This window comes from Zea mays, chromosome 2 (genome assembly GCF_902167145.1).
Source record: "Zea mays cultivar B73 chromosome 2, Zm-B73-REFERENCE-NAM-5.0, whole genome shotgun sequence".
Lineage (NCBI taxonomy): Eukaryota > Viridiplantae > Streptophyta > Magnoliopsida > Poales > Poaceae > Zea > Zea mays.
Window position 1 is genome coordinate 121320718 of NC_050097.1, and position 15168 is coordinate 121335885.

Consider the following 15168-nt stretch of genomic DNA (forward strand, 5'->3'; position numbering starts at 1 on the left):
CGAATGAACCCCTTGTCTAGCAACTCTTGCAATTGTTTCTTCAGTTCTACCAACTCTGCTGGAGGCATCCTATATGGCCTTTTAGAAATGGGTGTGGTCCCTGGTTACAATTCTATGGCAAACTCTATATCCCTGTCTGGTGGCATCCCTAGCAATTCGTTCGGGAAGACATCAGGGTACTCACAGACTACTGGAATCCTTTCCACTGGTGACTCTATCATGGTGAGGGCACAAGAATGGGTACAACCCTGGTTAGGTAGGTACAAAGTGATTTCTCCACAAATTGGTGAGTGTATTTCAATGGCTCTTGCTGCGACATCAATTAATGCATGATGCTAGGATAACCAGTCAGTCCCCAAGATGATATCCATGCTCTCCAATCCCATGATAAGGAGGTGGTTTTAAATATGATACTACCCAATTTTATTGGCACCTGCCGGTTGAGTTGATAGGTGGCAACCCTGCCTCCTGGTGTTGCATTCATAATGGCCCCATTTGTGTGGTGAAAAGGTAGCTAACATTTGGCGCTAAATTTTGAGCTGATGAAATTGTGTGATGCACCAGAATAAAAAAGAATGACTGTGGGGTAATTCAAAATGGAAAAGATACCGGTCATGATGGGTGCTCCCTTCGGAATGTCAGCCAATGTGGTGAAGTTCAACCTGCCCTGAATTACTTGCACCTTCTGCCTCTTGCCTTGGTTCTGATTTGCATTCTGACCCTGCCTCTGCTGGTTTCTAGGACAATTCTTGGTATAATGTCCGGTGCTGCCATAGGTGAAGCATCTGTTGTCATTGCCCTGGCGGTACTGCTGCTGATTGTTGTTCCTGTAAGATGGGGGTTGAGAGCAATTGGGTGCCTGCTGCTGCGGCTGTGGCCGGATTACCCATCGCCCCTGCTGCTGCTGAGGTCCTCTGCTCTAAGTGTTGGACACAATCCTGAAGCGCTGAGGCTGCGGTGGTGGTGGAGGAATGCGCTCATTCTGTCCATGGCGCGCTCTTCCTGTCATCTAAAATTTAGGAGGTTTTGTTGTTATACTTAAAATATGTGATTGCATACGATAAAATAATTTAAACAACGAGGTTTGCAAGGTTCCAAGTTTGCCTTGCCTTTCACAACTGGTACCAACATGATAAAATTTGATTCATGAATCTCAAGAAACTTAAAACCATTCATCATTCATCTTGCCAAAAGAGTTTCCACTGGTTACAGCAGACCCAAAAGACTCAAATTTCTAGCCTAGTACATCCAATGTGCAAAAGCTAAGCTAGTTCCAAGGAAAGCTAATGCTAAACACTTCTACCCTAACCCTGAAATCTAACGAGCAAACGAGGCAACACTAGACTCAAGGGAAGGTGGTCCTCATGAGCCAGCAGTGTCCAAGCTAGATGCGGGCTCCAGCTCCTCCCCTCCCTCGATATCTACGTCCTCATCGGCCCCTTCTGCCTCCATGTCCTCGATCTCTTGTATGTGGTTGGCCATCTGTTCCACTTGTAGATCCTTCTCCACTAGCTCAGTGGACAAGTCTACTACAAGGTCCTCCCGGTTATCAAGGGTGATCTCAGTAGACTCCAACAGGCCCATAAGTTGTGACATCGCCTCACCTCGTAAGGCTTGCAGAAGATACAGGGCACTCATGCATCGAACCGTCAGGTGAGTGGTGTGTCAGGGTAGAGAGCCCACACATCCTTGGCATGCTCAACCCTGTCCTTCCACATCGGGTCGTCCTCCTTCTCAGCGGGGAACAAGCCAATGGGGTGGGTCGACATCTCCAAGGGGTGAAATCCACAGAAGGTTGTCAGCACATGCAGAGCCATGGCCTCTATTGTATCATCGGCCCTGAAACCAAAAGACTCCGAGTCCAATGAATGCCATCCTGGCTATAGGGGATGAGGCTCCAAAGTCATCCTCACCCTACAGCGAGGTACCCGGTGCTCCTCGAACAACTTTACCTAGTACTGGGGAGGCATGGTATAACCTGCCCCCTGCAGTACCTCCCACAAGATGAGGGGAAAACCCTCTCGTGCGAGACTTTCCGTGTGAGAAGTGCTCAGTGCTCAGTGCTCAGTGCAAAAGGCTAGAAGAGAAAAACAAATTTCTGAGGATTTGGCCTACCTAGGGTTAAATGGAGACCTTTGTAACACCCCTGGTGTTACTGTCACTAAAACTTGAGCATAACATCATGAGCATTAGCATATCATGTGTTTGTTACACTTAGAGTGCATTCACTAGGTAAAAATTTCAAACAAGTTGTATTGATGTGACTTGTTATGTGTGAAACCCTAGGGTAGAGTACTTAACCCTAAACTAGGCTTATGAGTGATAATAAAGCCCAAGCATGAGAAAACTTCAAAATTCATGAGAAATGATTATAAGATATCATACATAATGGACTTGGGTAGCACCAAAACCCTAAAGTGTTGAAAACTCTGAAAAGATCCCTGAAAAACCCTGAACTGAAACCCTAGGGATTTTTTGTAAATTTTGCACACTTTTGGACCCAAGTGCAAAAACCAAGGTATTAGGACACCTCAGATCATATGCTTCACACATTTGAGGATTTCCAAGTCAAAGGATGAGAATTGGGCTTATTTGCAAAAAGCCACTTTATACCTCTCATATGCCTAAGTCCCAAAACCAGTGAACTGGGCTAACTTTGGAGCTCTGTATTTCTAAAAAAAATAAGGAATTTGCCTAGGGTCAACACATCAAACTTGTAGAGCCACTGTAGGAGTACAACTTTGCTTAAGTGATTAAGCATTGTTGTTATGCAAAAAGTGGAGATAATTAGCCCTAAAGTCTAGCTGTCAGACCACTCTGAGACTGAACATTGATTGACAGTAAGTTCTAAGGAACTTTGGGCTCAATTCTTGTGCAAGGAGTTAAGCAAATGGGCAAGATCCCTATAGCAAAATTGTAGCTGGTATATAGGGCTACAAGTTTGTTACAGATGGATTGGCATGTTCGTGCACAAAAATCCAAGATCTAGGCGTTGCAATTCTGTCTATCAGGCGCTCTGAATCAAGTTTTCAATGGTACAGTGTTCGGATCAGATCGCCGGGTTCAGTTCATCTCGCCGCCGGTGATCCCGCGCCGAGATCCTCGTCGACGTTGCGATTCGTGCTCTGTGGGGTGCAGATAACTCCTAAGGGTAAGAAATATCACATCGTGGATGAACTCAGGCCACTGTTCACTGTCTGGTGCGTACCACGTCAGCACGCCCGTGGATGAACTCAGACCTTATGAATTTGGCGCCAGCAACTAAGTGAACATCTCTGATCTTTAGAAGAGGGCTGATTTTTGACTTAGAGAAAATTTGGGTTGCTCTATAGTGCTCTCCACTTGGGGGCTGAATTTGGGGGTTTTGTGGGACCTTTTTGGGATAATTTCCTTACTCTTTCTTGTAGATATATAAATGTACTTCAACTTTGGTATAAGGTTTAAGTCATGAAATGGTCATTTGCATAGGTTTCCACTAATCCCATGCTTGGGAGCCTAATGGCTCAACGGGGGGTATAGGGTGTTAGCATCTTTTTCCTAGGTGAAGATACATGAAAGGCTAGGGTATTCCCTCTATCATGACCATTACTTAATAGATCCATGGTTTCTAAGGTTTTGGTGCCCCTTCTCCCCACTTAAACACATGTGATAATAGGCCATAGGTGCATGTATTGAGAAAGGGCCTTAGGTAACACCTGGGGTGTTACAAATAGAAGGCAATACACATAAAGATTTATCGCTCTCTTTTATATTCCAAAAGTTGGGTATTACACATTCTGTTCATCATGGGACTAACCGCCCGAAGAGATGGATCCTAAAGGCAGGGGATGGTGATCAATGACAAAGAGAAGGAGACTCTCTATGTTGATGAGCCAAAAGTTGATAAGTCCACCGACTCAGGCTCAAACAACAAGAAGGATGGAAAGAAGAAGAGGTGTATCAAGAAGATCATCTACTATGACAGTGACACCTCATCTTCTTCACCAAGGGACGACGATGATGAAGACTCCTCATCGAAAAAGAAAACGGTTATTCAAAACTATTCTTTTGATTATTCGCGTATCCCTTATAATTCGAGTGCACATTTATTGTCAATTCCACTAGAAAAACCTCCTCACTTTGATGGAGAAGATTATTCTTTCTGGAGCCATAAAATGTGTAGTCATTTATTTTCTCTCTATCCTAATATTTGGGAGATAGTGGAAAATGGAACAGATTTTGATAGCAGTGAAAATCCTGTACTTATCAATGAACAAATTCATAAAAATGCCCAAGCTACTACTGTTTTGTTAACATCTCTATGCAGGGATAAGTACAATAAAGTCAGGGGCTTGGACAATGCCAAGCAAATATGGGACACTCTCAAGATTTCTCATGAGGGAAACGACGCCACCATGATAACAAAGATGGAACTGGTAGAAGGCGAACTTGAGAGATTTGCCATGAAATGGGGAGAGGAGCCAACAGAAACTTACAACAGGCTCAAGACCCTGGTGAACAAGATCTAAAGCTATGGAAGTACAAGATGGATGGATCATGATGTCGTTCGACTCATTCTAAGGTCATTTACCATTATTGATCCTCATCTTGTAAATCTTATTTGTGAGAATCCTAGGTATACCAAGATGATGCCTGAGGTAATTCTCGAAAAAATCCTAAGCGGGTGCATGATTGTAAAGGAGGATAGGTACGTTGTTGACATTGCCAATGGACCAATTCCTCTCTACGAGCCGTAGCCCGTTGCTCTTAAAGCAACAAACATCAAGGAGGTGCTACCTAAAAAGGTGGCACAAGTGGAGGCTGCCGGGCTAAATGAGGACAAAATGGTGCTTGTGATCAAGCGTTTCAAGACTGCAATGAAGGGACGCAAGGAATATCCCAACAAGAATAAATCAAGAGGAAAGCGCTCCTACTTGAAATGTGGTAAGTCTGATCATTTTATTGCACAATGTACCGATAATGAAAATGACCAAGGACAAGAAAAGAAATGGAAGAAGGAGAAGTACTATAGGAAGGCGAAGGGTGAGGCACACATCGGCAAGGAGTGGGACTCAGACTGCTCTTCATCTGACTCCGACGATGAGGGACTTGCTGCCTCAGCCTTCAACAAGTCCTACCTCTTCCCCAACGAGCATCACACATGCCTCATGGCTAAGGAGAAGAAGGTACGTACTCAATATACCCCTAAGTACACTTCTTCTAATGCCGAGGAATCTGACGATGATGTAGACTATAGTGATAGCTTTAAGGGTTTAGATAGATCTAAAGTTGATAAAACTAACGAATTAATTGATGCCCTTAATGAGAAGGATAGTGTAATACCCAAAAATTTATACAATGAGAATATAGTCGATCTCCTTATTTTGTGTGTCATATATTCATCATGACAAGAGCATACCTGTAATTAAGAGTGATTAATTAAAACAAAGGATACTAAAATGGAATATGCATCATGTTGAGGTTTCATTTTGTGTGCATTTTGTGACAATATAAAAATAATGTAAAAAATATGTTAATATCTAAATTAGAATTTAAATTCTAAAGGAAATTCTAAGATTTGAGGGAAAGGAATAAAACCACTACACAAAATAGAGAAATAAATTCATGAACACAAGAAGCCCTTCCCATAGTAGTATATTAAATTTGTACATTTAAAATGAGTATAAGTTCACAATTAGAATTGAGTTCAAATTTGAATTCTATAAATTAAAAGAAAAGAAAGGGAAAAGAGGAAACAGAATTGTAGCGACTTGGGCCGGCTGCCACCCATTCGGCCTGCCGGCCTATCTACCCCGCGCCGCGCTGCGCCGCATCACCCAGCGACTGTCCTACGGGCCCGCTCGATCGGTCACTGCTCGCGCGCGCCTTCATTCCGCAATAATCCGCTGCTGGTGGGGCCGCTGCGTCAGCCGCACTGTAGTCCGCAAGCACTCTATCGCTGACCTCTGGGACCCAAGTGTCAGAATCGTCCTCTCTGTAATGATCTCTGCGCATGTCGCGCTCATGCCATCAAACGCGGAGGTGGGCGACTACATCCCTGTGGAGCGCGTAGTTTCGGAGCCATAAAACAATCACGACACAACCTTCTTCCCTCCCCGTCCGTAGATTTCTAGGCCACCTCGTGAGAAGCTGAGGAAGGGAGAGAGAAAGCCAAAGCTTGGCTGCCGTTGTTGCGCACCGGCGCTTGTCGTCGATCCTGGGCGAACCGTGCACTCGGGGAAGCTCGGCTTGGGTTGGCGGGCGTCGCCGAGTGGAATTTCGGGGCAGTGTACGACCTACGCTCGGAGAATTCCTCGTCGGAGTGCCATCATCGCCGTGCAATCTACACACCACCGTAGAGAACGCGCCTGAGGTCGCCAAACTGAGGTGAGGACCCTTGCTAAGCCTTCAGTTACCTTTGTGAATACAGTACACCTAGAATCGTAGTGGTTAGTGCAGTTGTGTGACAGCAATTGCTCGTCGTCGCGAGCCGACACCGCGGAACCGCTCCGCAACGTGAGCAGAATCCGTGCACATCCGACCCACTTAAGCGATGGCTCTATGTGATTTGCTAGAGGCTCCGCTTCCTAGATCTCGAGTTGGGGGTAGGAATCAGGGCTCTGGGCCGCGATTGGGTATTTTTCCGATGATGCCTCGCCGTGTGGGGAGGTATACGCCGCCGCCGGGCGCACCGTGGGGGAAGACGAGTCGTCGGTCGCGGATCCACGAATGAACGGATAGGATTAAGTCCATCGTACCCCTTTGGTCAAGTGTATCTGTGCCTTAGATCTTGATCGGACGCCTTGGCATTTGGGTTGGACACTTTAAAATATGGTGCGTTGATCATCAATCGAACGGGAGCGAGTGCTTACCGGTTGATGGGCGGGTAGATCTAATACTAGCCGTAGATGTAGGATCGTTCGGCCCTGGTCGAAACATACCCCTTCAGCTAGACGACTTTATAAAAGAGACCCTGAGTTATCACTGAATCAACCCGCCGTCCACTCGGGTTATCCACTCAACTTTATAAAAGAGCGCTTACCGGCTTTCTGAAATTTGATGCCCAGTCCAGAGAGGAATAGAAATAGAGAAATAATTATAGAAATTGGTTTTTAATACAAAAATAGTTCTAGAAATTTGGGAAATTCATACTTAATTCATTTTAATTCCAAATTGATCCATTCCAGTTTCTAAAATTTTGTAATATTATTGTTTATCACCTAGTGTCTCTGTTTTTGACATGAAAACAATAATAAAATGTATCTCTTATTTAATCTTGTATCAAATACATAAAACCTTTGGAAATTCATAACTTAAAATCCATACCTCCAAAATTAATGATTCCTGGTCCTAGGATCTTATTTTAATGTGTAGATTATTATTATGTATTTTGTTTACATGTTTGGTGTGATGTTAATTTTTGCTATACTATGTATGTTTGTATTGATGCGAGTAGATGAGTAAGCTACTAAGGATCCTTGTGTTCAACAGATTGAAGTTGCTGAGCAGGAGCTCATTGAAGGCAAGTTGTGCCCTTGATCACTTCTTTTTACCCAGTCATGTTCTTATTAATCATAATGATCTGCATAGGTTAATTTTGATGGGACCCTTTTGGTTACCCTAGTTTGATTATGTTTATGCCTTGATTCCACCAAACTTTTTGGGTAGTACTTGCTATTGCTTTATGTGGTTTTGGGTATGGAGATACATTATTCATGATTACACTTTTATTATCAATTTATTATTACTGTTCATGTTAAGATCATTATGTTAAAATGGGAACATGGAGCGACCACCCGGGAAAACAGTGATACCACAAGGGTAGTATGAGATGCCCTTGGCTGATTAACTACGAAAGCTAGTGGATGACTACCTTACCTGATAGGGGCAAGCGCAGTAGGGGCGTGGTCATTGTAGGGAGGTCCTTGGGTTGATTTTGCTGTGATGGCGGTCAGGTGAGGGATCCCTGCACTGGAGCTTCCTATAAACTGTAGCGGGTTTTCTGAAGCTAGTGGAACTTTATAAAGGCCTCGTAGTGTTACCCTGACTCGCCTCCTCGGTAGAGGTGTATGGAATTGGCTGTCTCTTGGCAGATGGGTAACATGACTTGTGGGTAAAGATGCGCAACCTCTGTAGAGTGTAAAACTGGTATACTAGCCGTGCTCATGGTCATGAGCAGCTCGGACCCTCACATGATTAGTTTATGGAAAATTCAATTTGTCATTTGCATCGCATTGGGATTATTTTGTTATTACTTTTATTTAGTATTACTATGGTTTGGTATTCACTTACACTTAGTAACTGCTAATAAAATTTTGACCAACTTATAAAAGCAATGCTCAGCTTCACCCCTTTATTTTGTTGATCAGCCTTACACTTCACATGAACTCCCACCTTTGGTGAGTTCATGCACATTATTCCCCACAACTTATTGAGATATGAACGTATGTGAGGTCACCCTTGCTGTCTCACACCCCCACAGGAGAAGAACAGGTGGTTCAAGAGGAGCCACACAATGAGGAGTTTGATCTAATCTTGGTGGTGTCTCCCTGTTGACTTTATGGCACCAAGGATGGACTTTAGTTCGTTTTATATTTATCTTTTATTTTGTAAGACTTCCGCTATGTAACAAGTACCCTAATTATATTGTGACATTTATCTCTATACACTCTGTTATTATATGTGTTGTCTTCTTTGGCACATATATGAGATGCACCCAGCTTTGTCCCTTAAATCCGGGTGTGACATAAGTGGTATCAGAGGAAATGATGACTGTAGGACGAAACCTAAATAGAAATGGACAAAAATTTACCTACTTACCTTACTCTGATTCTTTCTATACTTTTCTTAATCTTGTCTCACCTTCTACTGTTCTACTCTAATTATTCTTACCTTTTCTATTCTAAGACAAGGAGGATTTCACACTTTGGAATCCTACATCCATGACCCTCTAAAGAGATAGGGGACCCAAGACAAAATTTTTAAAAAATATTTTCTCTACTAAAATGTTGGTTGATTGTTCTAATGATAAATGCGTAATTTGCTTCTTTGATTGATTGAAACATTATAGTTGGGCATCTTAGAATGTACCACCATAAGGTAATGTGTTAGATTTAGTAGATGACACACTTAGCTAATAAATCCCCAAAAGTAACATGATTCATAGTTACCTGCCTTGTTTACAATCCTTTCTTTCTTACCATATGTTTCTAACTTAGATGGGCAATACCAGGAAGGGTGGTGGAATTGATATACCCCCAATCGACACAGCCGGAGGATATATAGACAACCACAACAACAAGAAGAAGAGATGAATCCCCCAATCCTCCCCAGCCGGAGTTGACCCAGCTGTTGCAACCCAGATGTGGATAATGCAATAGATGGCAGATACTATGGCGGACATGCATGCACAGATGCGGCAGGAACGCCAAGAGGTGCGCCCGGAGAGAGAGGAGATATGCCAGGAGAGCAGGGTGCAACAGCAGCAAGCACCACTGCCACCACCACCACTTCCACCTCAAGACAAGCACCGGGAATTTATGAGCCACAAGCCACCTACCTTCGCCAGCTCACCAGATCCACTCCATTCTGATGATTGGTTGAAGTCAATTGAGAAGATGCTAAACATCGCCCAATGCTCTGACCGGGAGAAGGTTCTATATGCTTTTGGTCGTCTGAATGGTCCTGCTGCTGACTGGTGGGATTCTTATGTTGCTGCCTATGATGCTGCTGACACTATTACTTAGGCGGAATTCACAACTCAGTTCAGAAACTACCACATTCCTGCTGGATTAATGAAGATCAAGAAGAAGGAGTTTTTGTCATTGAAGCAAGGCAACATGTCTGTCAGCGAGTACCGTGACAAATTCATTTAGCTGTCAAGATATGCTCCTGATGAGGTGGCTGATGATGAGAGGAAGCAGGAACATTTCATCGAGGGACTCAATGGGCCACTACAGTACACACTGGTTGCTCACACATTTCCATCATTCCAGAGGCTGCTTGATTAAGCTCTAGCTATTGAACACAAGCGTGTTCAACTAGGAGATCTGAAGAGGAAGGCCATTGCCCAAGGGCAGGGTAGCAGTAGTGTTCGTCCTCGCTACGTTCCGCCCCAGGGTACCCCAGCTCATCCAGGAGGAGGACCATGTCTAGCTCAGTATGCTCCATAGGGGACTCCACAGACACCGCATACTCGTCAGGCTGCCCCCAATGGCACCCCAGCGAGGCCTACAGGACAGAAGACAGGCCCTACATGCTTCAAGTGCAGTCAGATTGGGCACTATATATGCTAATGCTTATCCGGTGGGGAATTCCGATGCACCAACTCAGAACAAGCAACAGACTCCTGGCAAGGGATTCAGCATTGCCAGAGTTAATCAAGTCAGTGCTGAGGACACTGCTTACGGTGCGGACATCGCTATCGGTATGTTTACATTAATGCAATTCCAGCAGCATTATTATTTGATTCTGGAGCTACGCATACGCTTATTTCTGCTCAATTTGCTACCACCAATGAATTGCCACTACAAAATATGGAAACACCAATGGTAGTAATACACCTAAAGAGCTTGTTGAAGCAAACTATGACACAAAGATTAACACTGACAATTATGGGAAGGGAATTCTGGTCTACACCCATAGTACTAGAAGAAAGCAATATAGATCTGATACTCGGGATGTCCTGGTTAAGGAAGGCTAAGGCAGTTATAAACTATGCTAAGGGAACCGTAGAACTCACTAGTTCCAAAGGGGAAAGATTTGAAGTTGAGATTACTGTAACCCCCTCTACTAGACCAGCCATATTTCTAGGAGATGGAAAATTTGTGGGTAGAAACACCCGAGTTGTTAGAGACTTTCAAGATGTCTTTCCTGAAGAGTTACCCGGAATGCCACCAGATAGGGAAGTCGAATTCGTTATTGATCTCTTACCTAGTACTGCTCCCATTTCAAAAAGGCCATATAGGATGTCAGTGGAAGAGTTAAAAGAACTTAAGAAACAGTTAACAGAGTTGTAGGAAGCAGGGTACATTCATCCGAGTTCGTCACCTTGGGGAGTGTCAGTGCTGTTTGTACAGAAGAAGGATGGTTCACAATGGATGTGTGTGGATTATAGATCGCTTAATGACGTTACCATTAAGAACAAGTACCTGTTGCCTCGTATTGATGACTTATTTGATTAGATGAGAGGTGCTAGAGTGTTTTCTAAGATTGACCTCAGGTCGGGCTACCATCAAATGAAGATTAGGCCATCTGATATTCCCAAGACGGCTTCTCTACCCAATATAGTCTATATGAATTCATAGTCATGTCGTTTGGCTTAACCAATGCACCAGCCTACTTCATGAATTTGATGAATAAGGTGTTCATGGAGTATCTTGGCAGATTCGTCGTGGTATTCATCGACGATATTCTTATTTATTCCAAGAGTGATAGTGACCATGAGGAACATCTGAGATTGGTGCTACAAAAGCTACGGGATAATCAACTCTACGCCAAGTATAGCAAATGCGAGTTCTAGATTAATGAAGTGCCATTCCTTGGACATATCATTTCTAATGGTGGGATATCAGTGGATCCGGCTAAAATCAAGGAGATAGTGGAGTGGAGTATACCCAGTATAGTTACCGATGTTCGGAGTTTCTTGGGACTTGCAGGCTATTATCGGTGATTTATTGAAGGGTTCTCTAAGATTGTTAAGCCTATGACCTCACTTCTGGAGAAGGGAAGAGAGTTTAAGTGGGACTAGAAGTGCCAAGATAGCTTTAATCAACTAAAGTTTAGGTTGATGTCACCCCAGTGTTGGTTATGCCAGATCTACAGAAGAATTTTGATATATATTGTGATGCAAGTCCCCAAGGCCTGGGATGTGTGCTTATGCAAGAAGGACACGTCATTGCCTACGCGTCTCGCCAGTTGCGGAAACATGAGTTGAATTACCCCACTCATGACTTAGAACTGGCAGCCGTTGTGCATGCTCTCAAGATTTGGAGACACTATATTATGGGAACCAAGTGCCGAGTCTACATTGATCACAAGAGCTTGAAATACATATTCACTCAGAGGGATCTCAACCTTAGGCAACGCCGATGGTTGGAGCTCATCAAGGATTATGACTTGGAAATTCTCTATAATCCAGGCAAGGCGAATCTGGTTGCGAATGCCTTGAGTCGGAAGGAGCACATTCATTCCGCTATTGTTGCCTAGTTACCCGATGAGTTAGTAGAATATTTTGATAGGCTCAATCTAGGAATAGTTGCTCATACTGAAGGAATTACCATAGAAGTGGAACCTACCTTAGAGCAAGAAATACGAAAAGGTCAGATCGGTGATGCCAAAATTCAGGAGATCAAGGATCTGATAACGGAAGGTAGAGGCCCAGATTTCACGGAGGATGAACAGGGCATGATATGGTTCAAGAACCAGATTTGTGTTCTAGAGATCGACAGTCTTCGTGAAACCATATTGAAGGAGGCACATGTCTCAGTTTACTCCATCCACCCTGGTAGTACTAAGATGTACCAGGACTTGAAGCAGAAGTATTGGTGGTATGGACTAAAGAAGGATGTTGCTTCACATGTAGCATTATTTGATGTTTGCTAGAGGGTGAAAGCGGAACATCAAAGACTTGCTGGTTTACTACACCCGCTTAAGATACCTGAGTGGAAATGGGAAGAGATTGACATTGATATCATTGTGGGATTACCCGCACATCTGCTGGGTATGACTCAATATGGGTGATTGTGGACAGGCTAACTAAAGTAGCCCAGTTTATTCCAGTGAAGACCACGTATTCAGGAGCCAAGCTAGGAGAGTTGTACATGGCATGAATTGTATGCTTACATGGTGTGCCAAAAAAGATTGTGTCAGACCGGGGATCACAGTTTACTTCTCGGTATTGGAAGAAGTTGCACGAGTGCTTGGATACAAGATTGAATTTTAGATCGGCTTACCATCCTCAAACTAATGGGCAGACCGAGAGGAACAACCAAGTACTAGAAGATATGTTAAGAGCTTGCGCTCTTAAACATGGTGGTAGTTAGGATAAGAGTTTATCGTATGCAGAGTTTTATTACAATAACAGTTACCAGGCCAGTTTGAAGATGTCCCCGTTTGAGGCTTTATATGGCAGGAAGTGCAGGATTCCACTGTATTGGGATCAAATTGGTGAAAGGCAGTTCTTTGGACCAAAGATCATACAAGAGGCAGAGGAACAAGTCCATCAAATAAGGGAGAATTTGAGAACTGCACAGTCAAGGCAGAAAAGCTATGCTGATACCCGGAGAAGACTGCTGGAGTTTAAGGAGGGTGATCATGTATATTTGAAGGTGTCGCCACTCCAAGGTATGCGAAGACTTAAAGTGAAAGGAAAGTTGTCCCCTCACTTCATTGGACCCTTCTTAATCCTAAAGCGAGTGGGAGAGGTTGCATATCAACTGGAACTGCCTGATCATCTTACGGATGTACATGATGTCTTCCATGTATCACAGGTGAAGAAGTGTCTTAGGGTACCTAAAGAGCAACTACAAATGGAGGATCTTAGTGTTCGAGATGATCTGACTTATGCAGAATATCCTATCAAGATTCTCGATACCTTGACTCGTGTCACAAGAAGCAAAGTGATTAAAATCTGCAAAGAGCAATGGAGCCATCATGAAGAAGATGAGGCTACATGGGAAAGAGAAGAAGAACTACGAATAGATTTTCCCCACCTCTTTCCTAGTCCTTCCTAAATCTCAAGGATGAGATTCTTTGTAAGGGTGGTAGGATTTGTAATACCCAAAAATGTATACAATGAGAATATAGTTGATCTCCTTATTTTGTGTGCCATATATTCATCATAACAAGAGCATACATGTAATTAAGAGTGATTAATTAAAACAAAGGATACTAAAATCGAATATGCATCATGTTGCGGTTTCATTTTGTGTGCATTTTGTGACAATATAAAAATAATGTAAAAAATATGTTAATATCTAAATTAGAATTTAAATTCTAAAGGAAATTCTAAGGTTTGAGGGAAGGGAATAAAACCACTACACAAAATAGAGAAATAAATTCATGAACACAAGAAGCCCTTCCCATAGTAGTGTATTAAATTTGTACATTTAAAATGAGTATAAGTTCACAATTGGAATTGAGTTCAAATAAGAATTCTAGAAATTAAAAAGAAAATAAAGGGAAAAGAGGAAACAGAACTGTAGCGAATTGGGTCGGCTGCCACCCATTCGGCCCACCGGCCTATCTACCCCACGCCACGCTGCGCCGCATCACCCAGTGACTATCCTACGGGCTCGCTCGATCGGTCACTGCTCACGCGTGCCATCATTCTGCAGTCATCCGCTGCTGGTGGGGTCGCTGCGTCAGTTGCACTGTCGTCCGCAAGCACTCTATCGCCGACCTCTAGGACCCAAGTGTCAGAACCGTCCTCTCCGTAACGATCTCCAAGCATGTCGTGCTCATGCCATCAAACGTGGAGGTGGGCGACTGCATCCCTGCGGAGCACGTAGTTCCAGGGCCATAAAACAATCGTGACACAACCTTCTTCCCCCCCCCCCCCCCCCGTCCGTAGATTTCTAGGTGAACCGTGCACTCGGGGAAGCTCGGCTTGGGTTGGCGGGCGTTGCTGAGTGGAATTTCGGGGCAGTGTACAACCTGCGCTTGAAGAATTCCTCACCGGAGGGCCATCATCGTCGTGCAATCCGCACACCGCCGTAGACAACGCGCCTACGGTCGCCAAACTAAGGTGATGACCCTTGCCAAGCCTTTGGTTACCTTTGTGAATATAGTACACCTAGAATCGTAGCGGTTAGTGCAGTTGTGGGAGAGCAATTGCTCGCCGTCGCGAGCCGACACCGCGAAGTCGCTCCGCAACGTGAGCAGAATCTGTGCACATCCGACCCACTTAAGCGATGGCTCTATGTGATATGCTAGAGGCTCCGCTTCCTAGATCTCGAGTTGGGGGTAGGAATCAGGGCTCTAGGCCGCGATTGGGTGTTTCTCCGACGATGCTCCACCGTGTGGGGAGGTATACGCCGTCGTCGGGCGCATCGTGGGGGAAGATGAGTCGTCGGCCGCGGATCCGCGAATGAATGGTTAGGATTAAGTCCATCGTACCCCTTTGGTCAAGTGTATCTATGCCCTTAGATCTTGATCGGATGCCTCAGCGTTTGGGTTGGACACTTTAAA